Genomic DNA, 24,414 nt, shown 5'->3' on the forward strand with positions numbered 1-24,414 from the left:
CTTGGACTGAGGTAAGAATTGCTCATAAACTTTCCCTCAGAGCAGAGTATTTGATAAGAGAATTTGTGTTTCAAAGGACTCTGCAGCATATAGATAATATTGAAAGAACTGTGAACAAAGCTCAGTTCCTTCTCGAATTCATAATGGGAATAGACATATTTCTTCCCGGGGGAAGGTAAGGCCCCTTTCTCCAGCTTTTCCTAGATAATAGTAGTAAAATATTTGAGATTCAAAACATTTTTCTGCTTAAAAAGTAAAAATGAGGGGAATTAAGATATCAGCAAAGCAATTGTTATGTTGATTATATAGTGAATACCCAATAGCAACATGAACTAGAGCATACCTGCTCTAATACCTTAGAATGCAAGATTTTTTAGAATAAATTAAATGATAGATATTTACTCTTTCATTATCCAGAGTTAACTGGATTGTTATAAAAATAGGTTCAATCTTCTTCCAGGTACAAAACTTTAAAAATGATCTACATAGATTTATGTGCATATGAATGAAATGTGTGGAAAAACAGAATTTGTAGAAATACTGATAAACCAGATACCCACGTGCGTACTTGACTCTAGGAAACCAGCAAGATCAGAAAGAGCTCTTGATTTAAGAGAACTTGTGAATATCAATTAACCAAACTGGGCAGAGAGATTCATACAGGTTGTTGGAGCAAAAAGTGAAACCATGATGGCTAGTTTAGCAGGACAGATCTGTCAGGAATTTATTTATTGATTTTTAAGGAAAGATGATTCCAGACCAGATGAAGGGGATGAACTTCCTGTAATTTAAATAGGAAGTTTATACCAAGGTCCAGCAAGCCTCAAAAATGAGCTCATTTCCTGGAGGGCTGATGGTACCCCAGTGCTTTGTGGGTTAGCATCTATTCACCCACCCATCTCCAAAACTTCTACAGTGCTTTGTGTCACAGCGCTTGGATTCTTAGAGAAGAGCCCATATCACAGCATGAAGAGTGGGGAGATTGTTTCTTTGCCCTCTACTTGACGTAGGAATGGGCTTTGGAAAAGAGAGGATGGTTTTTTATATAAGTATCAATAGGAAAATGAGAATCTGAGTTGCAGTTATCATGCAGCTTGAGTCTTTTCAATGTTCCATCTTGGAGTTTTGAAAAATGCTGAAAGATCACTCAAGTCTAGTGATTTGCCTTACTTTCAAATTCAAAATATTTCAATCTCAGAGTAATCCATTTCTTTTCTGAAATGTTGATGACTGAATATAAGACATCTAAAAAGTTGCCTCCAGAGGTCCATCTGGGCAATATCAAAGGCTTCATTATCTCCTTTCATACCACATGGCTCAGTAATGCTGCCTTGTTGGACTTATGTTCTTTGTAATTATTTATTTTTCAGATCAGCAATAAGTTTGGGAAAACAGAGAAAATGAATGTTATTAAAAACAAAGTATCAACCGAATTTGCAGGCTTAACTTTAATGTTTACTTGTAAAACTTTAACATTTTAAGATACAACTTTTATCTAAAATTATCTGAAGTTATTGCTTGTTGATATGGCACGCATGCATTGTCACAGAGACTGGCTTATGGCAGATGAGTTGAATAATAAGTAATTGTCAAAGATGATGGTCTAATTTTTATTGTTGATCTATTCAATTACTTATCAAGTATTAAAATGGTTCTTATAAAATGGAAAGATAATTTTTCTCCTTGGGCAAATGTATTATCTATCTATCTATCTATCTATCTATCTATCTATCTATCTATCTATCATCTATCTATCTATCTATCATTTTATCTATCTAATTCACACTCCACTTAGTGACATGAAATGTAACATTAGTTTCAGATGTATAATATAGTGATTCAAAAATTCTATATAATACCCAGTGCTCATCATAACAAGTGCCCTCCTTAATCCCCATCACCTATTTCACCCTTCCCGGCCCCTCCCCCCTGAACTCCCCTCTGATGACCATCAGTTTGTTCTCTATAGTTAAGAGTCTGTTTCTTGGTTTTCCTCTCTCTTTTTTAACTTTTGCTCATTTGTTTTGTGTCTTAAATTCCACATATGAGTGAGATCATACGGTAATTGTCTTTCTCTGGCTGACTTATTTTGCTTAGCATTATACTCTCTAGCTCCAGCCATGTTGTTGCAAATGGCAAGATTTCATTCGAATGTATCATTTAAAAATTATTTCTAGTAAAAAATATGACTGGAATTCCTATCAGCAAATGTTGTCTTATAAGAGAATCTCATATAGAAGTCACTAGTGACGCTCCCTGCTGTGGGTGAACATTTGCTGGTAACCACATGCTGGGCCTTGGGGAGCAGTTCAGAATTAATTTCAGGGTGTTGCATCAAAATAATGTGGTTACTGGCTTGAGGAGCAGCATAAAGACTAATTATTTGAAAAAAATTACAAAACAACATTCAAGGCTGATCTAGACATGTGCAGGTTTGAGCTGTTTTGGAAAAAGAAATGTCTATCGGGGCTACTCAAACCCACACCATAAGATTGATTGTTTGGGTTAAGGCAAAGAAAATTCTTGATAGAAAGTGAATATATCATTAAAAAGGGAAAGATATCCCAAACAGCCAGATTAATTTCCTAAAAACATAAATCTAATCTCACCTCTTCCCTGTTGATCAGCTCCCATGACTCTTCAACTCTCTGCAGTGTGAGTCCAGCTACATTGAAGGCCCTACAAACTATTTTCCATCTTCTATTTTCAACATTTGTTCACCTGCCACCTTCTTATCCATGTATAACAACCCAACCAGATGTCGGCAATTCCTGGAACTTACCTTCTATTTTCCTGATTTCATGTTGTTCATACTATTCTCTTTTTCCTCTGATGCTCTAATAGAACTTCATCCATCCATCCATCCATCCATCCATCCATCCATCCATCCATCTGCCTGTCTATCCATCCATCCACTACTGAAAGGATGGTGTACATCAGATTTCGAGTTAGGCATAGGAGATGTACAAAGACAAGGTCTTGTCTCCCACTTCCAGGTACTTGCCATCATTTGGGATGAAAGGTAATAACTGACAATTGTCCTATCATGTGATCAAGCTGTAATTGTGGGAACATTGATAGCTAATCCTTCACGTAGCAAGGCCCACGAATGATGTTTCTTTGTAAACTGAGGAGGTCTGGAGCATTAGCAGGGCCAGAGGAGGTGGAAAGAGGCTACTGGGGAAACCTGGTGGGTTTCTAAGTAGTAGGGGCCAGTTTGAGTGCAATAAGCACTTCAATGGGGAAAGAGAAGGGAAAGCAGAGCTGAAAGGAAGGAGGTGAGTTGAAATGCGATTGGGTAGTCTTGAAAAGAATTTTTCTGTGGTATTCATTTGACTATTTTTCCATGGCATTTTCTCCTTCTTATATTCTTGTTTTTGAAGAAATGCTATATTTTATCCGCCCCCCCCCTACAATACTTCCCCTTTGAGCTGTCATTGTAAAGCAGCTGTTAGGAACATCTGAAGGGAGAGTAATTATTTATAATCTCAAGATAGAATTATTAACAATTTATGTGAAAAATCTTTGTGAAATTTACTCATTTACATTTGGGAGGATAGTTACACATTTCCCCCGATAGATTTGGAAAAACAATTCGGATACAGAAGACATAATGTGGAAATGCAAAGAAATCAGATACGTTAGTTAGGGTAGGCTAGTACAACCAACAACCCCTACATCTCAGAGGCTTCGCAGGTTAACACTTAACACATCCTGAGACTGATGTAGGTGTTAGTGCTCAGACCAGACCGCTCTCCTGGACAGCCCCCTTCCCGGCAGTGACTCAGGGAAGCTGCTGGATAATCTGTGTTTGCCCCGCCACACCCCTGCGCTGCCTTCCCCACTCTGCCCTGTGCTCCTATAGGGTAGGGAGCATAACCTCCCTTGTCCTGCAGCTTCCGGCAGATTTGGCCAACAAGAGGCACCAATGAGAGACAGGACAGTGAGGGGAGGAGAGGTTTCAGGGTCTTTGCTGCTTCATCCATGACTCATCCCTCTCCAGAGGCCCCTCTCCATGACTACAACTCTCACCAGGTGTCACTTTGCTGATCTAGCCCCTTGTTCTTTCAGACCTCAGTGTAAGAACAACTTCCTTGTCAGGGGTGGGGGTTGGGGGTGGTCCACCATCCTTTGTTAGATCCTGTAACTTTGCTCATGTCAATAGGCTTTTATTTCATTTTTTTCTTTTCAAATTTTTATTGAAATTCTAGGTAGCTAACATATAGTATAATATTAGTTTCAGGGGTACAATTTAGTGATTCAACACTTCCATACAATACCCGGTGCTCCCCACAGCAAGTGCCCTCCTCAATCCCTGTCACCTGTTGAACCCATCCCCCACCCGCCTCCTCTCCAGTGACCACCGGTTTGTTCTCTATAGTCTGCCTCTCTTTTTCCTCACCCTATTTTCATTTGTTTTGTACTTTAAACTCTCCTCTTCCGAGTGTGTCAGCGCTTCCTGCCGGTTCGTGATTCATACAGTGACCCAAGTTCCTTTTGCTTTATGATGGCATCTTCAGTGCAGGCCGGAAGAGTACTTTGCAGGCTCTAATTCATGGCTGAATGTCAATAGACTGTGGGGAGGTCTGATGGTGGCTACTCCGGATCCGGGACTTAGGAACTCTTGAAACTATGAAATGAGAGTAGCTCTCAAAGACAAAGCCTCCACTGGGGAGGAAATACTGGAAGTAAGATCCAAGCTGGTCAGGACAAGGATGGTAGGGCCAAAGAAAGAAAGTGTTCAAATCCATATCGTCAAAGTAAATGTGACTTAAACCTGTGTCATCTTGAAATATGTGCTAGACCTGGACACGGATGACAACTGGTTTTAGATGCTTCAGGATAATCTTCATCGTTATTTTTGCTAACAGGGTAAAGCAATGGCCAAGATAATCTCAAATTCCTCGTGCGATATCACTGTCATATGACTGATTGTATCAATAAACATTCCAGACTGTTCCACCATGCGTTTGCTACAAAATGATGTGGTGTGTGGTCGCCCCTTTTCCCAACAAGGCACCATCACTCAGAACACTTTGGAGGGCCCCAAGGAGGTGCCACTGAAGTTTGGCGCATATTGTTTTGAAGAGCCTCAATTATGAAGAATCTTTAGATTTTCAGAATAATTTTTTTTTCAGAATAGTTTTTATTTTCAGAATAATTTTTAAAAATTTTTATTCATTGTTAAACATTGAAAGAAAAATGTAAGGGGAAAACAAGAGATGTAAAGGCTGAATGGAAGAAGGAGGAGCGTAAAGCAAGACAAAAACGATGTTAATGCTGAGTGAAATAAGTCAATCGGAGAAGGACAAACATTATGTGTTCTCATTCATTTGGGGAATATAGATAATAGTGAAAGGGAATAGAAGGGAAGGGAGAAGAAATGTGTGGGAAATACCAGAAAGGGAGACAGAACATGAAGACTCCTAACTCTGGGAAACGAACTAGGGGTGGTGGAAGGGGAGGGGGGTGGGGGGTGGAGGGGAATGGGTGACGGGCACTGAGGGGTGCACTTGACGGGATGAGCACTGGGAGTTATTCTGTATGTTGGCAAATTGAACACCAATAAAAAATGAATTTATTATTAAAAAAAAAAAAAACGATGTTAACGTTGATCGTTAAAGATGTTAATCACCACTTTAGAGAAGTCTCCGCAGCATCTCCTGAAGCTGAATGTATCCATATCCATGACCCAGCAGATTCGCTTCCCGGGAGTGTACTAACGAAGCTGTGTCTGTGTGCTTACCAAAAGGATGAGGTGGGTAGTTGTGATTGCCCAAGCAAGAAACCACCCACGTGCCCATCAAAGTGGAGTGGATAAGTAAATCGAGATATATTCACACGGTGGGTGGGATCCATGCAGCAAAGAGAATGAATGGGTTACTTTGTGGGGAAGAGGCTCTAGGGGGATACGGCTGAGACCCAGGAGACCCATTCAGGAGTGATTACTGTCATCTCGGCAAGAGATCATGACAGCCTGGACCAGGAGCAGAACAATTTGTGGCTAGTTGGACACTGTCACGTCAGATTTCCTGATATAATTTAGACATTTGACAGTTGCACTTTAAAGTGCATGTTCAAAAGCAAAGGGGACACCTCAGAAGACTACAGTTTAAGCACTTGGCATCAATTCCCCAAATAATCCCATTATTTTGAACTGGCTTTTGCAGCCTTTTGAAATTCTGATTAATAAGGGAATCATTTAAAAGCAGATAAAGCCACCTTTATCTGCTGAAAATGGTTTTCTCAGAATGGATGCCAGAGCTTGCTAGTGATTGAAAAATATAAATGAAAAATTTCCTGTGTATTTTTTTCCCATTTTAAAGCTCACATATCTCTGAGTAAACACACACCTTTTCTTCTTCTTCTTCTTCTTCTTTCTTCTTCTTCTTTCTTCTTCTTCTTCTTCTTCTTCTTCTTCTTCTTCTTCTTCTTCTTCTTCTTCTTCTTCTTCTTCTTCTTCTTCTCCTCCTCCTCCTCCTCCTTCTCCTCCTTCTTTTTAAGGGTTTTATTATTTGAGAGACAGAGAGTATGAGCAGAGGAACAGAGGGAGAAGGACACTCCCCGCTGAGCAGGGAGCCCAACGTGGGGCTCAATCCCAGGACCCTGAGATCAGGACCTGAGCCAAAGGCAGACGCTTAACCGACTGAACCACCCAGGTATCCCACCTTTTCTCCTTTCCTCATCTTTCTCATGGTTCTGGAGACTAGGAAGCCCCAAGCTTATGGCACTGGTAGGTTCAGTGTCTGGGGAAGGCCTGCTGCTACCTGGTGGAAGGGATCTCTGGGCCTCCTTTATAAGAGCACGAATCCCTAAGGAGCCGATCGCCTCCCAAAGGCCCCACCTCCTGGTACCATCACCTTGGGGGTGAGGATTTCAACCTGTGAAGTTTGAGAAGGATGCAAACATTCCGGTGACAGCACCTAGTTATACAGGTTATTTTGGGGACCGTTAGCTACTGTAATATTATTATTAACCAGTTGGCTCTGATGTCTGCTTAGTCCCAGCCCCATGATGCCCTGAGCATTTAAGACTCCAGTGGGGGCAGTGGGCCCAGCTCTAGTTCCTGTGACAGTCAGGGGCGCTTCTGGGCCACAGAGTTCCTGACATCGGAGACTTGTGGATCATTCTCCACATTTTCTTTCCCTTCAGCTCCCTCCTCCGCCCCCCTTCCAAGTCCCCCCCACACTACAGTCAGCCACCATTTCCTGTCAGTGCCAAACTCATCATGACTCTCGATGGGTGCTTTCCTGTTTGTTGAGCCCATCCTTCACTCGCCCTTGGCCTGAGCACTTCCTGTCCCCCTTCGCCGGCTCCTCTCTGCAGCAAGAGTCCTCTAAGGTGTGTATTTAATTTTGTCACTTTCTGACTAAATTCCTTCACCATCATGTTCTTGTTCCCCATTTACCTCTCTCTTCGGAAACTCTTTCTTCCTCGATCCTTGGGGCCTTCCCTTCCACCTGGCTAGATTATTTACAGTTCCCTGATTTTATCTCCTCTGAGAAAAGGGGACCCCTCCTTTCTGAATATCCCTTCCTTCTCTGTTGCTCTTTTGCCGACTTTCTCTAATCCGTGAAGACCCAGGTAACATGTCACTTCTCCGGGGAAGTTTCTGAGCAGGTTCTCTCCACTAAGTTGGCATCAAGGAACTTCCCAGAGCTCCGAAACACTCCGCACCTGCTTTGATTATGACGCCTGCCATCTTACGTTGTCATGGCTTCGGAAGGGAGCTCCACGAGCGAGCTCAGGGAGCTCTGGGCTGTTCATCTCTGTATCTCTTGGTCCTAGTAGAGGGTGTGAGTCATGACAGGTGCTCAGTAAATGCATTCTGAATATTCCTGGGGTGGCTGCCACACTGGGAGGCTAACATTTCACGTCCACGTAACCAAGATACAGATGGAACTAGGCATATTAAATTTTTGTTCATTTTTAAAGTCCCTAAGCATTACTGGCATTGGATTGTATTTTATTTTAGTCCATGGCTGTGGCTGTATGATACCTTTCTCAAACATGGCCCTGCTCTACAATGAATGCCATGCTAACGGGTACTTAAAACACCATTACAGAATCTGAGATGATTTGCCTCCAGAGAAATAGTCTTTAGCTTATGGACAAAGCCACCGCGAGCAATAGTCACCCGTCAAGGTCAACATAGCGGGCTGCCAGCTTACGCCTTCCATCCGCTGGCCTGGGCCACAGCAGCTAAAGGGTGTTTAATATAAACTTTAAACCACTAAGATAAAAATGCCTTGCCTACCCGCTGAAGTTCAAGGCTCACAACCATTATTTCTTGGCCCTACGAAAAGCCTCCGTGCATGAGGATATTGCCCTCCCCAATTCCATGCTTTTGCTTAAATTTTAGTGTGGGGCATCTTCACTTCCCAGTTCATGAAATGTTGCAGTCGTGGACAATGCACCAAACAAATCATATCCTCTGTTCTGGGTTTAGAACAAATGAAGATGTAAGCTAAACAGTAGCAAATGGGAGGCCAAATGCCATCATTTTTAGGGTAAAACCGACTTGAGGATGAACTTATTGTGAGTCAAGTGGGTTTACCTAAATCTGATCCCAAGAATTAAGTAGACTGACCCCTCTAGTCAATGGCAATGTGGGACTGGGACAGGCCCCCCCCCCCCCCCCCCCCCCCCCCCCCCCCCCGCCCAACTTCCCCTCCCATAACGAGGAACTCCCTGGATCATGAGATCCAAGACTCGGATCATGAGAAAACGAGGAAAAATCCCCATGCCCTAGGGACATCTCAGTCCCAAAGAAAATGATAGATAAGGTGTCTGAGCTCTGCCATGTCACCGTACTTCCCCTCAGGAGTGAGTAAGCAGGGAAGAGAGGCCAAGGGTGTTACACTAGGTGAACTTCCTCAATACACAAGGAGTCAGGAGCAGGGGAGAAGCGATCCCGGTCAGCACCGCCACATGACAGGGGCTCAAAGAACTTTTGTGGTTTGATCAGTACAAAATTTTATCGGGTGCCTTTGTTTTATATCAGTATTCTGTTCCTTTCTGTGCCTGTGTTTGCCTGGGTACTGGACTACATAGGGATCGACATACGGTAATTTTGCAGAGAAGATGGGATGAATCATTTATAGACGGGTGCTCGCAGAAAACGTCTGTCGTATTTCTTGCCTGAATTTTAATGCCCCCCATTGTGACACCAACTGTAAATGTTTCTAAGCCTTGAAGCATGGAAAAAAAATAATAGTGACCTATTTTTTTTTTAATGATCTCTTTGCATTATTCTCTGCTTCAAAGGAAGTGAAAGATCCATAAAAAAAGCAAGTTGGCTCAGTTTGTTTTCAAACTGTAACCTCCGTTTAGACTTCCAATTTAAAGGTCAGTAAATGGATACCTAGCCTTGACCTTAGCACATCAATGTTGCATTTCAGAAGCAGGGTGACATGGGGCCACGCGCTGTTTCTCAGATTTAGAAGCCTGATCACTTAATGATGTCACTGTCCCTATCACTATACAGTATCGAGTCCCTGCTGAACTGGAGGCTGGTGTTTTGGGTCAGGGTAACCAAGACACAGAGGGAGCTGGCGAGGCTAGTTGGCCCTTCAGAAAGCCTTTGGACCTATGATATGAAGCTGTGCCCACCGGCAGGTTTATGCACCCAGGACTCCCACAGAAAGTACAGAAAACAGAGAAGTCCTATGTGCTTCTATTTGCCCACTGACGACAAGGGGCCATTTCGCTGATAGAGTGAGCTATAAAAGCTGGGTTGGGCTAAGATTTATAAGGTTTTTTTTTTTTTTTTTTTTTTGAGGGGGCGGGCAGTTAATGACGAGAGTTAGGATTCCATGAGTCAGTTTTAAAAAATGGCCAAATTCTTGCTCATTCCTTGTGGTGGTCCCAGCAGGGACGTGTATTCACCAGTGAGGGAGAAGGGGAATGCAGAGAGGAGCTGTGAAGTATGAAGGTGCAACCTCGGGTCATCGGGGCCGCAGCCAGGGAAACTAACAGACGCACACGGTCATTTGAAGAATGCCCAGAGTTTGATCAGTGAAAAGAGACAGTTTAAGGACACGTAAAATACTTGGGTCACATCACTTACTTTCCTTGAGACTTTTATCCTTTCTGTGTCTAGATTTCTTCTCCAGTTGTAAGGGTGTCCTAAGAGTTCCTCCCTCTAGAGTTAAGAGCGTTATAGGAGGGGGTGCTTCCGAGGTGCTTGTGATGTTAGCTTTAAAACCCCAGATGCCAAAAATAAAAAAAAAATAAAAAAAAATAAAACCCCAGATGCCAGGCTGGCAACACTTGCCCAATAGCCATGGAGCCACGGTGAAGCAACGTGCCTGCATCCTGTTCTCTCTGGTTCCTGCAGAAGAGTTTGACGGAGTTCACGTTCTTAGCAGGTGTAACACACGCAACGGGCCTTCTCCTACTGGTGTCGGTGAAGACTGGTTCAAGCTCTCCAGAAAGAAATTCGAGGATACGTTATGAAATAGTCTAAATGGTTTTCCTGTTTTTTTTTTTTTTTTTAAAGATTTTATTTATTTATAATGAGAATACACAGAGAGGAGAGAGAGAAGCAGAGACACAGGCAGAGGGAGAAGCTGGCTCCATGCAGGGAGCCTGATGTAGGACTCGATCCCAGGTCTCCAGGATCAGGCCCTGGGTTGAAGGCGGCGCTAAACCGCTGAGCCACCAGGGCTGCCCAGTTTTCCTGGTTTTAAGTGAATAATTCCACTTAGAAAAATTTACCCATGGGAAATACTTTCGGGTATATGAAAGGATTTATCTTTGGCATTGCGCTTATTTGTTGTGCCCTCCTCCCCCAAGATCCTTAAGCTACAACAATAGGAAGTTAGTTGAATAAATTATGATATAGAAATACGGTGAAACATGATACAGCTATTTTAAAGGCGATTTCATGGAGAAACACTTTCCTGATGTAGCATTGTATGAAAAAAGTACAGGGTGTTGAAGATTTTAGTAAAAGTTTGTACTGAAAAATGACATTCGTAATTACCGTGATTCCGGTTATATGGAGGAAATGTTCATGATGTGTAGTTAAGGAAGATAGATTATGAAACAATATTATGGCACAATTGTACTTTTATATAAAACTATATTTCTAGATGATATTGGAACTCTACACATCAGATGTGAACAATGATTATTTCCGGAAGCAGAGGTCATGTATGATTTTAATTTTGCCATTTACATTTTCCTGTATTTACTGATCTTCTTTTAAACCTTAAAATTTAGTTTTAACTACCTAGGTAATGACACATGTATATTTATTATAATAAAATATTGAGGGACGCCTGGGTGGCTCAGCGGTGCTCAGCGGTGAGGCGTCTGCTTTCGGCCCAGGGCATGACCCCGGGGTCCTGGGATCGAGTCCCACATCGGGGTCCCCACAGGGAGCCTGCTTCTCCCTCTGCCTGGGTCTCTGCCTCTCTCATGAATAAATAAATAATATCTTAAGAAAAAAATGGAAGCAACACAGAAGTATAAAGAGTGAAAGTCTGCGCCCCATTGCATTTTTTCCAAGTGCCACAAATACTAATGCTCCCTAGTCACATTTTTGGGACGTCTTTCCAGGACCCTTTCTGGGGGGAGGGTTCAGGACCACCACACTGCATTCTCCACATCATTCTACGGATTGCAAGCTGCAGAGTGAGTGGCTTTCAGTTTTTTTTCCCCCCTGGGCTCTTCTGCATGCAGTGCTCTGCTGACTGTGAATGCTTGGCTATGCCAAGGGGGCAGGATCTCCCCGGGAGTCCCTCAGGAGCCTCCCTTCCTCTTCACTGACCCCGAGGGCATCTGATACTGTGTCCTTTCCTTCTCTCCTCTGTCTTGTCTCTCAGTCAAGAATGCTCTCACTTCCTCCTTGGGTGGGTATCAACTCCAGAATTTTCTTTACTTTCGGATCTTGGAATTTTTAGGCTCAGCTGGCCAAGTGTTGGCTTATAAAAGAATCTTTAGAATAATGGAATTCATTCTCAATACATTTGGGCTTTGAAGGCTCTTTCTCCTTTTCTTCCCTTCTCTCACTGCCTCTTTCCTCTTTTCCTTCTATGGACAAAAGCTTTCTTATATATAAGTCCTCTGCCCAGCATTGAATCATTCTTTCATTTTGTATGTTTGCTGAAACATTCTCAGTCTCTTGCTGAATTGGAAGAAATTCATATACAAGGAAGGGGTTGGGCTGGGGGTGGGGTGACTAGCACAGCAACATATTTTTAAAAAGTTTCTCATCAAAGCACAGAGTTAAAAAAAAGGTTTTATTTATTTATTTATTTGAGAGAGAGAGAGAGAGAGAGAGAGAGAGAGAGAGAACAAGTTCACATGAGCTGTGGGGAGGGGTGGAGGGAGAGGAGAAGCCGACTGCCCTGGGGGTCGATCCTTAGGACCCGAGGGTCATGACCTGAGCTGAAGGCAGATGCTTAACCCACTGAGCCACCCAGGCAGCCCCATATGGATTTTTTTAGGTCAGGTTTACAGAGGTCTAATTTATAGGTAGTAAACTCACCTTTTTGTTAGGTGTGCAGTTGATGGTCTTTGTCAAAGGCTTACAAAATCGTGTAACCAAGACGTGGCACATTTTCATCACTGCCAACAGTTTCTTAGTGTCCCTTTGTAGTCAGTCTCTTCCCTTTGGCGGCCATTGATGCAAATCTACTTTTGCCTTTTCTAGAATGTGATGAATTAGAGCATTACATGAATTACAGCATGTCATGGCTTCTTTCACTTAGCATGTTTTTGAGATGCATTTGTGTTGTCTGTCCGTCCTTCAGTCTTTTGTTACTAGGTAGCATTATGCTGTATGGATATACAATAATTTGTTTATCCATTTGCCAGCTGACCTTTGAGGGGTTTTTTTGCCAGCATCTAGTATTTTTTTTTTTGTTGTTGGCAATTATGAACAAAGCTACTATCGTCATTCACATATAGTTCTTTCTGTGGACATGTATTTTCATCTCTCTTAACTGAATATCTAGAAGTGCGGTAGCTGGGTAGTGTTTGTGTGTGGTTAACTTTAAATTAAATATGAAAATGTTTCCCAAGGTGGCTGTTGACCATTTTGCCTTACCGCCAGCAATGCTTGAGAGTCCCAATTACTCCACATCCACAGGAGCACTGAGTATTGTCAGGTTTCTTTCTTTTACTTTTATTATTTTTAATTTTTTTAATATTTTATTTTTATTTACTTATTTTAAAGAGGGAGAGAGAAGAGACAGAGGAAGTAAGCAGGGGCGGGGCAGAGGGAGAAGGAGAAAGAGAACCTCAAGCGCACTCTGTGCTGAGCATGGAACCTGACATGGGGCTTGATTTTACGACACTGAGATCATGAGCTGAGCCTAAGTCAGGAGTTGGACGCGCTTAACTGACTGAGCCACCCAGGTGCCTCCTTTTGCTTTTTTTTTTTTTTTAAATCTTAGCTTTTCTAGTAGGTATGTAGCAGGATCTCATTATGGCTTTCATTTGTGTTTCTCTGATTTTTAATGATGTTTAGATGTTTTATTGATGTTTAATGATATTAAAAAATCGGATTGTCTTTTACTATTGAATTGAAAGAGCTCTTTACATATTTTGGATACAAGTCTTTTAGCACATATGTGTTTTGTAAATATTTATTTCCAATCTGTAGTTTGTCTTTTCATTTACTTAGTAATGTTTTCAAAGAATACTAGTTCTTAATCTTGATGAAGTCCAGCTTATTGATTTTTTTTTAAAGATTTTATTTATCCATTCGTGAGCAACAGAGAGAGAGAGCGAGCGAGAGGCAGAGACACAGGCAGAGGGAGAAGCAGGCTCCATGCAGGGAGCCCGACGTCAGACTCGATCCCGGGACTCCAGAATCATGCCCTGGGCCGATTTAATTTAAAGTTAACCACACACAAACACTACCCAGCTAAACTGCTGAGCCACCCAGGGATCCCCAACACTATTTTAAATGGCAACTTTTTGTTTAAGATTTCAATTTTCAATTTTTCTTCTTCTTCTTTTTTAAAGATTTTATTTATTTGAGAGAAAGAAAGAGAGGAAGAGAGAGACAGTAGGAGCAGGAACTCAGAGGGAGAAGCAGACACCCTGCTGAGCAGGGAGCCCAATGTGGGGCTCGATCCCAGGACCCTGAGATCACAACCTGAGTCAAAGGCAGATGCTAAACGGACTGAGCCACCCAGGTGTCCCTCAGTTTTCAATTTTTCGTTGCTAATGTATTGGGATGCAATTGACTTGTATACTGGCCTTGTATTTTGCGACTTTACTAAACCCACTTATAATTCTGTTAGCATTTTTGTAAATCTTTGGAACTTGCCTTGTACATAGTTTTATTTCCTCATTTCCAATCTTCCTTTGTTTCGTCATTTTTGCTGTTTCACACAGGCTTGGCCCTCCAGAACAATGGTCAACAGAGTAGTGAGAGTAGACATTTTTGATGTTAAACTTTTAATCTTTTGAATTATTGTCACTGTATAGATGGATATGGTGTGTCATTTAAAAAATTTGCATTCCCTGCTTACTAGTGAAGCTGAATGTCTTTTAATATATTTATTGACTATTTGTGTTTCTTTGAGAAATGTCTCCATATATCCTTGGTAAATTTTTCCTTCACTTGTTTAGCTTCTCTGATTTGTACATGCTTATGAAGCATTCTGGTCATTAATCTTCTGTGTGTTCCAATTACTTTCTTCCAGGATGTTGCTCGTCTTAACTTAATGTGGTGGGCTTTGGGAGGTAGAAGTTTTTTTTTTTTAAAGATTTATTTATTTGTTTATTTATGATAGACATAGAGAGAGAGAGAGAGGCAGAGACACAGGCAGAGGGAGAAGCAGGCTCCATGCAGGGAGCCCGACGTCGGACTCGATCCTGGGTCTCCAGGACCAAGCCCTGGGCCAAAGGCAGGCGCCAAACCACTGAGCCACCCAGGGATCCCCGGGAGGTAGAAGTTTTAAATGTTATGGAGTCAAAATGTGTCAGGATTTTTTGTCTTTTATGAGTTTTGAGTTTGTAGCTCACTTAAGGAGCTTTTCCATTCCAAGACAATACAGTATTATTTTATAACTTATTCTAACACTCTTACAGTTATACTCTTTAACATTTGGTTCTTTAATGCATCTGAATTTTTTCTGAAGGATGTGGCTTTAGAGTTGAGTACATGGTTAACCAGTTGTTCCAACACTCATTTAATTGAGAATATCTTATATTTTCTCCACCACTTTGAAATGCCATATTTATCTTTTTACTAAATATGTTCATCTCAGTGAATGTTCATGTATTGATGAGTGTCTTTTTGGATTCTGATTTTTGTCCCTTTGCCCCATTTTTTCTAAATTTTTGCTAGCACCACTTTTGCTAGCTGTGAGTCTGATTTTTATTTCTAGAGACTTCCATTATGTTTCGCTTCCACGTGGAGGAATTCTACTGTGGCAGTCTTGTGGAGAGGCCGGACTCAACTTCCATTCCAATCTTTTCCAAAAGTGGACTAAAGGCGACATTGCATAGATTCTCTTACAGTTGCAGTTCTATTTGAAATTTACTACTCAGAAGGAAAAGTGGAATACTTATTTTTTTTGTTTGTTTGTTTTTAAAGATTTTATTTATTTATTCATGAGAATACAGAGAGAGAGAGAGAGAGAGAGAGAGGCAGAGACACAGGCAGAGGGAGAAGCAGGCTCCATGCAGGGAGCCCGATGTGGGACTCGATCCCGGGACTCCAGGATCACCTGGCCACTGCGATCTGGGGTAGGTTGTGACCAATGTGGGGCATCCAGCAGTAAGTAACTTGCTGACTCTGTGAGGCAGCTGCTCCGTGGCAGCCTGATTCTGTATTGAGGTTTTGGGAAGTGTTCCTGGAAACTCAGCCTAGGCTCAGTTTTATTCACCTTCCCAGCGGATCTGGCACAGCACAGATCTAGAACGATTCTCCTTGTGCTAATTAGATGGATTTTTGTTTTCTGAAAATGAGCCCTGGCACAACACATCTGCCATTCTATTTATTCTTTGCCAGTTGGGAGATAGGGATGTAAGGATGACATAATGGTTCCAGCGTGTTCCTGTGTCCCTCTTGGTCTCCCGTGACGAGGTGTGCAGCACTACTACTAAATCCAAGTTCATAAGCAGTTGTGAGGGATGCAGATCTTACCGTAGATTTTGCAGGGGGATGGATTAGACTCGAGTTTGCCTGTCACTTGGTAAAACTTAAGAAGAGTTCTCCAAAGGGACATCAGTTCTCCAACTTTTTCTAGGTTGTCATTTTCCAAATTTCTTTTCTAGCTTTTTCCCTGTAGGTCTCTCTCATCTTCTGAATCCTTCACTCTCCTCTCCTTTTCTATGTGTCATCTGATTAAATTTATTGCAGTATTAAAACACTTTGCAATAGGGGCCCCTGGGTGGCTCACTGGTTGAGCGTCTGCTTTTGGCTCAGGGTGTGACCTCCGGGTCCTGGGATCAAGTCCCACGTCGGGCTCCCTGCAGGGAACCTGCTTTTCCCTCTGCCTGTGTCTCTGCCTCTCCCTTTGTGTCTCTCATGAGTAAATAAATATTTAGAAAAATACTTTGGAATAAATGAGCTCATAGCGAGATGTTTCCCTGGAAGAAATAAAAGGAATCATGCAGGCGTGCACTGTTTTGAGTAACTGGTTTCACAACAGGAGGTTTAGAATTCTAAGCAGTAGATGGCAAGTGTTCTTTTCAAATCTGCAAAGAAACACTGAGGCTCAGTCACCTTGCCTTGTGATTAAAGGGAGCCAAATGCTTAGCTTCCTCAGTTGTTAAAATGTTGTCTTTAAGGTCCAAACCTACCGTTTGCTTTGCTTTGTGATGCTGGGGCCGGGACTGCAAACCGCGTTCCTGCTTTGCGAGCTGGGCCTGTGCGGGACTGTCGGTAGGGAGCCTGGAGGGGGGAGGCAGAGAAGGGCTCGCTGTCTGCCTGCCGTCTGGTTCCCAGAGCATCACCCCAGCAGTTTACTCCCTCAGTAGCAGCTGAGTCCATTCTGCGCTTTTTCTAACATGTGTAAAACCAGCTTCATCGTGTGTCCCCTCCGAGATCCTGGCTGACGCCCCCAGGGTATTGTCCATCTGGCTCATTATTCCATCTCCAGCATCTAGGACAATGTTTAGTTACAGAAGGTGCCTGATAAATATTTTATGAATGAATGAATGAATAAATTCAGGCAGCCCAGACACATGCTAGATTTCAAATGTCAAAGGAAAAATTCTTTCCGCAGCTCCTCCAAAGCCAGATGCTATCGGAGGGGCTTTGCACGAATGCCCGAATGCTACTAAATCCGCCTTAACTGTTCCATTTTTAGATGAGGAGATTGAGGCTCAAAGGCCTAAGTAGATGAAATAACTTGCCCGACTTTACTATCTTCTGCACAACGGAATTGGGGTTCACACTCTGCATCCCATCTGAGTCCTATCCCTGGACTCTCCCCCCGCCCCCCCGGCCAGTACAATATTTTAAGGACCATGGGGACAGTCATTGACAAAGTATATATATGTCCTAATGTTACCCATGTGAACACTGAATGGTAACAATGGGGAGAAAACATTTGTTAGAAATAATACCTTGGTAATTTTCACATATCACAGAAACTGGTAGGCGGAGAGGCCTCATGAACCGTGAGAATGATTATGAACAGCCCACCGTCGGGGGAGCCAGGAGGGGCGGGTTCTGCTTCTGGCTTGGAGGCCAATAAGCTCTTGGACCTCGTGTGCACCCAAGGACCACCCCGGGTCTCACGTCCCCGTCTGCGGGCCGAGGGCGCCGGCCTCCAGGACTTCGGACGCACGTGCGTCTGGCCCTGTGACTTGGCAACGCTCTCTGTGATATAAAAATGAAGTAGCTCATCCCCTGCGGATGATGAGAATCATCAAAATGCAAGGCAGGTAATCAAGACATGAAGACACAGGCCCACGACTCTTCCTTGCAAAGGTTTGCGTTGCCACCCATGAGAATCTGTACTGTTTGACCATGTTCTCAAAGGAATCTGCAAAACCATTAAGTAATGTAACTTTTTTGTTTTTTTTTTTTAAGGCTGAACTGAAGGTAAAATGATTTCTTAGGGTCTGTATTGCTTAGAACCTATTTTTCACGTTGAAGAATTAAATGGAGGATTCTGTTTTCTGTCACTGGCGTCATGAAAGCGTCTGTTGAGAGATTTATCCAATTAGGTGAATGAAGGAAGGCTTTTTATTTACTTGTCCTTGAATTATTTCTAAAAGGAGGCCACCGGGATATTCTGAATAAATTCTCTCCTGTTTGTGGATTGTAACTCAGTTATTCAGGGGACGCATCAGAAAGATTTTAGGGGCGCCTGGGTGTCTCAGGAGGTTAAGTATCCGACTTGATTTAGGCTCAGATGTCATGATGTCAGGGTGGTGAGGTGGAGCCCTGCGTGGGGCTCCGGGCTGGGCATCGAGCCTGCTTAAGATTCTCTCCCTCCCTCTGCCCCTCTGTCCCCACCCCTGCTTGTGTGTGTGCTCCTGGTCTCTCTAACAACAACAGCAACAGGATTTTTTATTTTTTTTATTTTTTATTTTTTTATTTTTTATTTTTTTGCAACAGGATTTTTTAAAAAGTGACTCAATCGATGAAAAAGAATAGTTGCATCATAAACTAAATTCAGTGAGATCTCTGATAGTTGAGCACCTGGGGACGGGGCGGGGTTGGGGGCGACTTTGACATTCTCATGGATTTGGGGATTTCTGAAAACTGACTGCTCCAGTGTGTAGGTAATAAAGCTCCAGCGTCTCCTTTCCCCGAAGGGAGCCGCCCCTCCTCCCGGTTCCAAGGGAGACAGTGGAAGAGAGAAGAGCAGAATGTCAGGACCAAGAGCCCCGGACTGGGCCTCGCAGGCCTGAGTTCAGGCTCTACCTTGGTCAGGGCTTTGCCGTCACTTTAGGCAAGTAGCTACCTTTCTCAGGGCCTCACCTATAAAAGAAAGATTGGAGGAAAATAGGCCTGAGAGCGTTTCTGGGTCTACTGATCTATGACTTTAGAGTTAATTTGGGGCACCTGGGGAGTCCAAAGGAGACTGGCTGAAGGGAGGCTCTTATGAGGGAGGAATACTTGAAGCTGAATGGACAGAGAGCCCACCACAGTGGAGTCCTTCGAGCACAGGGCCACGGGCCAGGGCTGCCAGTGGCCGGCGTCACGTTCCAAATAGGTAAGGCTGCCCTGGGTGACTTCACCTGAGGCCTAACGAGGCTTTTCCAGAGGAGTCATGGGAGGGTTTTAACCTGGCGCAGGCTCTTTGACTAATTGGGTTTGCGCGGCTTGTCCTGGGAGCCGCAGAACAAGAACCAGTTCTCCCAGGAGGAGAGGTACTATTTGTTCGAGCAGTTATATTTAATAACCTAAGACCTCCCGGGACACAGGCTGACACCAGAAAATGCTACGTATTCTCCTTTCACAATCCAGTGTCACATTCTTCTAGGTCAAAGTTGTGTCTTTCTTTCCTCCCTGATTTGAATGCAGATAATTTCTATTTTAGTGACCTCCAGGAATTTTATCTAACAGAGAGAAAGGGAAAAAAGGACCATGGAAAAAAAATTCTTAGGTTACACGTTTTCAAATTCCATGTGCATCATTTGAGTGTTGATGCAGGAAAACTAGTGTCCAGAGGATGGTTTCACCCTAGACTTGTAATCTATTTGCTGGGTTATAGTTACTCTTGGGCCTGGAGGCCCCTTTAGAGACGACCTACAACCGGCTCGCTGAAAACAAGGGTCCAGTTTCGTGGCATTTGCTGATTCCTACGGTGTCGACACTCTCCCTGTGGCCAGTTTGAAGGCAGGAACGTGATGTCGCTGGATTTGGCGCTGGGAGGCGTTGCACGCAATTGGCTCTGGTGAGCTGGTGAGAGCTGGTCTTGGCACATTCCCGAGCATTCTCAATTAATAGATATGCTGAGGACAAGGATGAGAGGGAGTTTCCAGAAATGTTAAAAATGGATTACAGAAGACAGGCGTTCTTTGACATTTTGAAAAAGCGTCTCAAATCTCTGGGACATGGGCTGGCTGTGAAACTGAGCGGCAGTCGTGCCGTGCTTTCCCCCTCACAAGGTACACTCACACTCATTGTCTCACTTCTTTGCTAATCCTCACAACACTCTGAGGCCGGAATAGTTGCCATCGCTTCCAATTTACCAGGAGGGAGCTGATGCAGGGCTGTTGGGTGGTAGACGCAGGACTCAAATCCAGAGCTTCCCAGGAGAACTCCCAGGCTTACTCTACACTGCACCACACTCTTTCCTTACTGTTTTCAAGCCGTCCAGTAGAGCCCTGACAACAAAAAAGAAATGCAAAATACATTTTTGTTGCAAGATATTTTAGATCTCTGTTAATTTTTGAGAATGTGGCGCCATCTGGAAGTGGTATCCCATTTTAAAGCTGAGACGGTGAGTCATGATTTCCTGACCCATATATGTTGTGTACTAGTTTTATTCTTTCTTTTTCTTAAGATTCTCTCTCTACCAGACAGGAGACAGATGGCTGAAGCATTGCAGCATCCTGGGCTGTTGCACCGCACAACTGCAGGGAACACCATTCATAACACGGTCTATGGGAATGGCGTTTTCTGGAATTGTACAGTGCCCAGCCTGTCCAGCTGTACACGGGCCTGGTGACACTAGGTTAAATCCTTATCTTTCATTTTGGTACTCAGTTCAGGTAGTGTTGTTCCTGAGGGGGTCTAAATCCTTGCATCTTGGATTTTGCTGTATCTCCTATGGCCTTAGCACCTTCCCTGAACCCGTGGTGACATATGTAGCACAGTGATACTCTAAGAAATAAAATGGGTTGTTATTAGCTAAGTTACACTTTTCTTAGCTTTAGTCAGTGGTTCTCAACCCTGGGCACACTGGCAATGTCTGGAGATGTTATTGATTGTGACAACTGAGTATCTAGTACTATTGGGATCTGGTAGGAAGAGAGTCCAGGGATGCTATTAAAATACCCCAACGAGCACAGAATGCTCCCCCCACAGCAAAGAATTGACTTGCCCAAAATGTCAACAGTGCAGATCCCCAGCTGTACTCCCTTCTTGATCAGCTGGGTCCCTTTGTGCACCTTGAAGATTCTCTTGGCTTTTTTCATCAAGCCTCAAGTAGAAGAAAGCTATGAGGCTTTTCCCCTAAATCCACACCCTGTGGTTTCCTCTTGGGAATTCCTTGTTTCCTTTTGGAGAGAAAGAAGCAAAAGTTCTTCCTGGGGAGAGCTTTTGGGAGCCATTTATCCAGACCCTTCTTCTCCATAAGTTTTGGTGCAGTAAGTGGTGCACCACTTATTTCTCAGGCGGCGAGAAAGGACATGGTTGGAAAATCCCCCAGACTGCAAGAGGGCCTCCACTCAGGAAAGCCCTGAAGTCCTGTCTAAGGTCAATGGAAGTATTTACTCCAGGGACACTTACTTGGGGAGGAAAGGTTCCGCCTCCACAGGTATCTTTTTAAAGAGTCTTGGTCATCAAAGTCATCCTGCAAAGCCCTCTGACTTCTGAGCAACAGTGAGCAATGTTTGATGGGCAGGATGTTGGCTTTACATTAAACACTAACGTGGCGGCGTGAAGGCTCTTCACGCGCGGTTTGCTCCATTCATTGAAATCCAAGGTGTGCCCAGCAGGCTTGTGCCTGGTTTCTAACACCGAGAGCACAAAGTCACCTTTCAGACCCGGCTAGATCTTTGCAGAGGTGTCCACTTTACTGACTTTAGTGAGACAAGTGCCTGTGAGTTACAGCAGGGCTATGTCTTGACACATGTAGCTCTCAAGAACGCTACTGATTCTGAGATACACTCTGGATGTATTGATGTGCATTTGGGGCAAAAACAACACAACCCAATTGAATATACTCAACTGATTGTAAGATGTCATCTGAATCCACGAATGTTTAAATGTGAACAAGAATGCATCCTTGGAAAGGAAATCCAGTAATATTGGGTGCCATGTTCAGATAAGTAAGACAAAGTCAAAAGGATTAAATGATTCATTCAAAGCAACTCTAAAGACTCCCCGCCTGGCCGGCTGAGTCAGTGGAGCACGCAACTCTTGATCTCAGGTTGTGAGTTCAAGCCCCACCTTGGCTGTGAGCAGCCCCCCTGAGAGTCTTACTACCTCAATCCCTGAATCCGTGGGGGTGGAGAAGAAAGAATGCATACCTCTAAGGGAATGAAGGACCCAGCCCCAAGCAGGCCATTGACATATTTTTGAATTCTCTCATTTTGTTTTAAAAAAACATGTGAATATTTGTCTACTCTTACTATCCATATTAGTTTTTATATAATTGTCTTGGATTATCAGACGCCTCACTTTGTTTCTCCAAGTCTTTGAATAAACTTGAAGCTTCATGAACATGCATGTTTACCCGGTTGCATTGCTAATAGGGCCACGTAGAATTTTCCTACATTGCCCGTCTTCAGGGATGGTGGCAGATGCTTAAGGAGAGAATACCTGATAACTTTTGGTTGAGTCAGTGTTAGAAACGTTGAACTGTGCTGTGGTGTCCAGTGTGTCTGAATCAAAAGGAATGGTCATCGCGATAACCCAACTCTTAGAAGCGGGGTGTTGGATACACCTCTTGGTACCTCATGAATGACAAAAGTTTTCTGAAGACCCTTCCAAAGGAGAGGAATGAAAGGAAAATAGGGGTAGTCTGGGGACTAGAGTTTCAGCAAGATTGTGGCAGTGTTTCAGCCAGCAAGTGGGGGCATCGCCTGGCCAGGTAAGGCACCAGACTGGGACTGGTTTCTGCAGGGAATTCCAGGGGGGAGATGCCAGGAGCCCAGGGTTTGGAAGGGAAGTACATGCCCTAAAATGCCTGTCACCTCCCAGAGGGATATGGCAAAGCCAGCCAAGTGGCGCAAGCAGCACTGCGTCTGGTAGACCCGACTGGCACTCTGGCCAGGCTCTACTGGCCAGATGGACAAATAGATGACAGTAGGACAAAGCAGCAAGGCCTGTGCTAGATGTTACCAGGTAATAGAAAACAAAGATTTTGTGGGCGTGGGGAGCTCAGAGATGGTGTCCCTGGAGGGTAGAACTACTGAGAAAATATTACAAGAATGAAGTGTCTCAGAGACTATGCATGAGTTATGGATTATGGAGAACTTTTAAGACTCTGTCTGCAGAGCGCCTGGGTGACTCAGTCCATTAAGCGTCTGCCTTCGGCTAGCGTCGTGATCTCGGGTCCTGGGATCAGGCCTGAGTCAGGCTCTCTGCTCAGTGGGGAGTCTGCTTCTCCCTCTCTGTCTCCACAGTGCACCCACCCCACTTGTGCTGTCTCTCTCTCAAATAAATACACAAAAAGTCTTAAAAAGAAGACTCCATCTGCAAGAGATCACATATTTAAGGCATTTGTAATGCTTTCTTTGGGTTGGTTAAAAGCAAATTCCTGGGGTGGTAGGAAGTGCAGCAGCATTCTGGCCACCTGGAAGAGGGGGGATGAAGTTTTCTGATTAATGGTGACATTAGGGAAATTCTGTGTTAGGCAGTGGAGAAGGGGCCGTGGAACACGTTGTAATGGACTGGACGTGCCAGTGCAGGTGACAGCCACTGGTGGGGATTCTCTTAATTGTTTTCTAGCTGCAGTGTTGGTCTGAGGATCCTGACAATTCTCCCTTTTGTCGTAATTAGTGGAGTGGGGGGAGTAGGGGAAGTTGAGGCAACAAAGAACCATAAGAAGAGTGTGGGGGTCAGAATATGCCACCCAAACATGCCACATTGGCATAAAGATTCTTTTGAGCTGAAGACAATTGAGAAGTGGCAGATGCCAAAAAAAAAGTACTGTGCCCCTTCTACCATCTGCCTAAAGCCAGAGATGGACTCTGAATCACTAGAGACAACTCGGGACTCTTAAGAGCCCAGATATGGCACCGAGGAGAATCTACCCAACAAACCTTCCAGATTTAACCCTCCTCTTCCATTAGTTTCTCTCCGTATATTTATCTTCTCACAGTTTGCTGCCCCTAGAAGACTGAACCCCCTTTCCTTTGTCTTGTCACTTCTCTACACACTTCTTGTTCTTTGTTAGGCTGCTATATAAGCCCAAGTTCTCACCATCTCTTTCAGCTACTCATCACTGAGTTTCCCGTCCATGTAAATGTGCCGTACTTGTTAATAAACTCTATTTTCCTCTTTTTAATCTGTCTTTTGTCAGTTGAATTTGCAGGCTCCCCAGACACTGAACCAAAGAGTTAGAGGGAAACGTTTTCTTCCCCTCTACAGGAGGAAACCACAGGATGCATCTGGACCTGCTCTCAGACTTAGAGACCGGAGTGACATAGCCCTGAAGAAGCAGGCAGGCCAAATGCAAGCTGTTCATCCGGGGCAGTGGAGAATCTTGACCCTCTAAGCCTCTTAGCTGAGTTCCTCAAAGTGGAAGAGATGTATAGATGCCAAAGGTGGTCACAAAATGAGCTTGGAGTTCCACCCTGGAGCCAACTGGC

This window comes from Vulpes lagopus, chromosome 19, assembly GCF_018345385.1.
Source record: "Vulpes lagopus strain Blue_001 chromosome 19, ASM1834538v1, whole genome shotgun sequence".
Lineage (NCBI taxonomy): Eukaryota > Metazoa > Chordata > Mammalia > Carnivora > Canidae > Vulpes > Vulpes lagopus.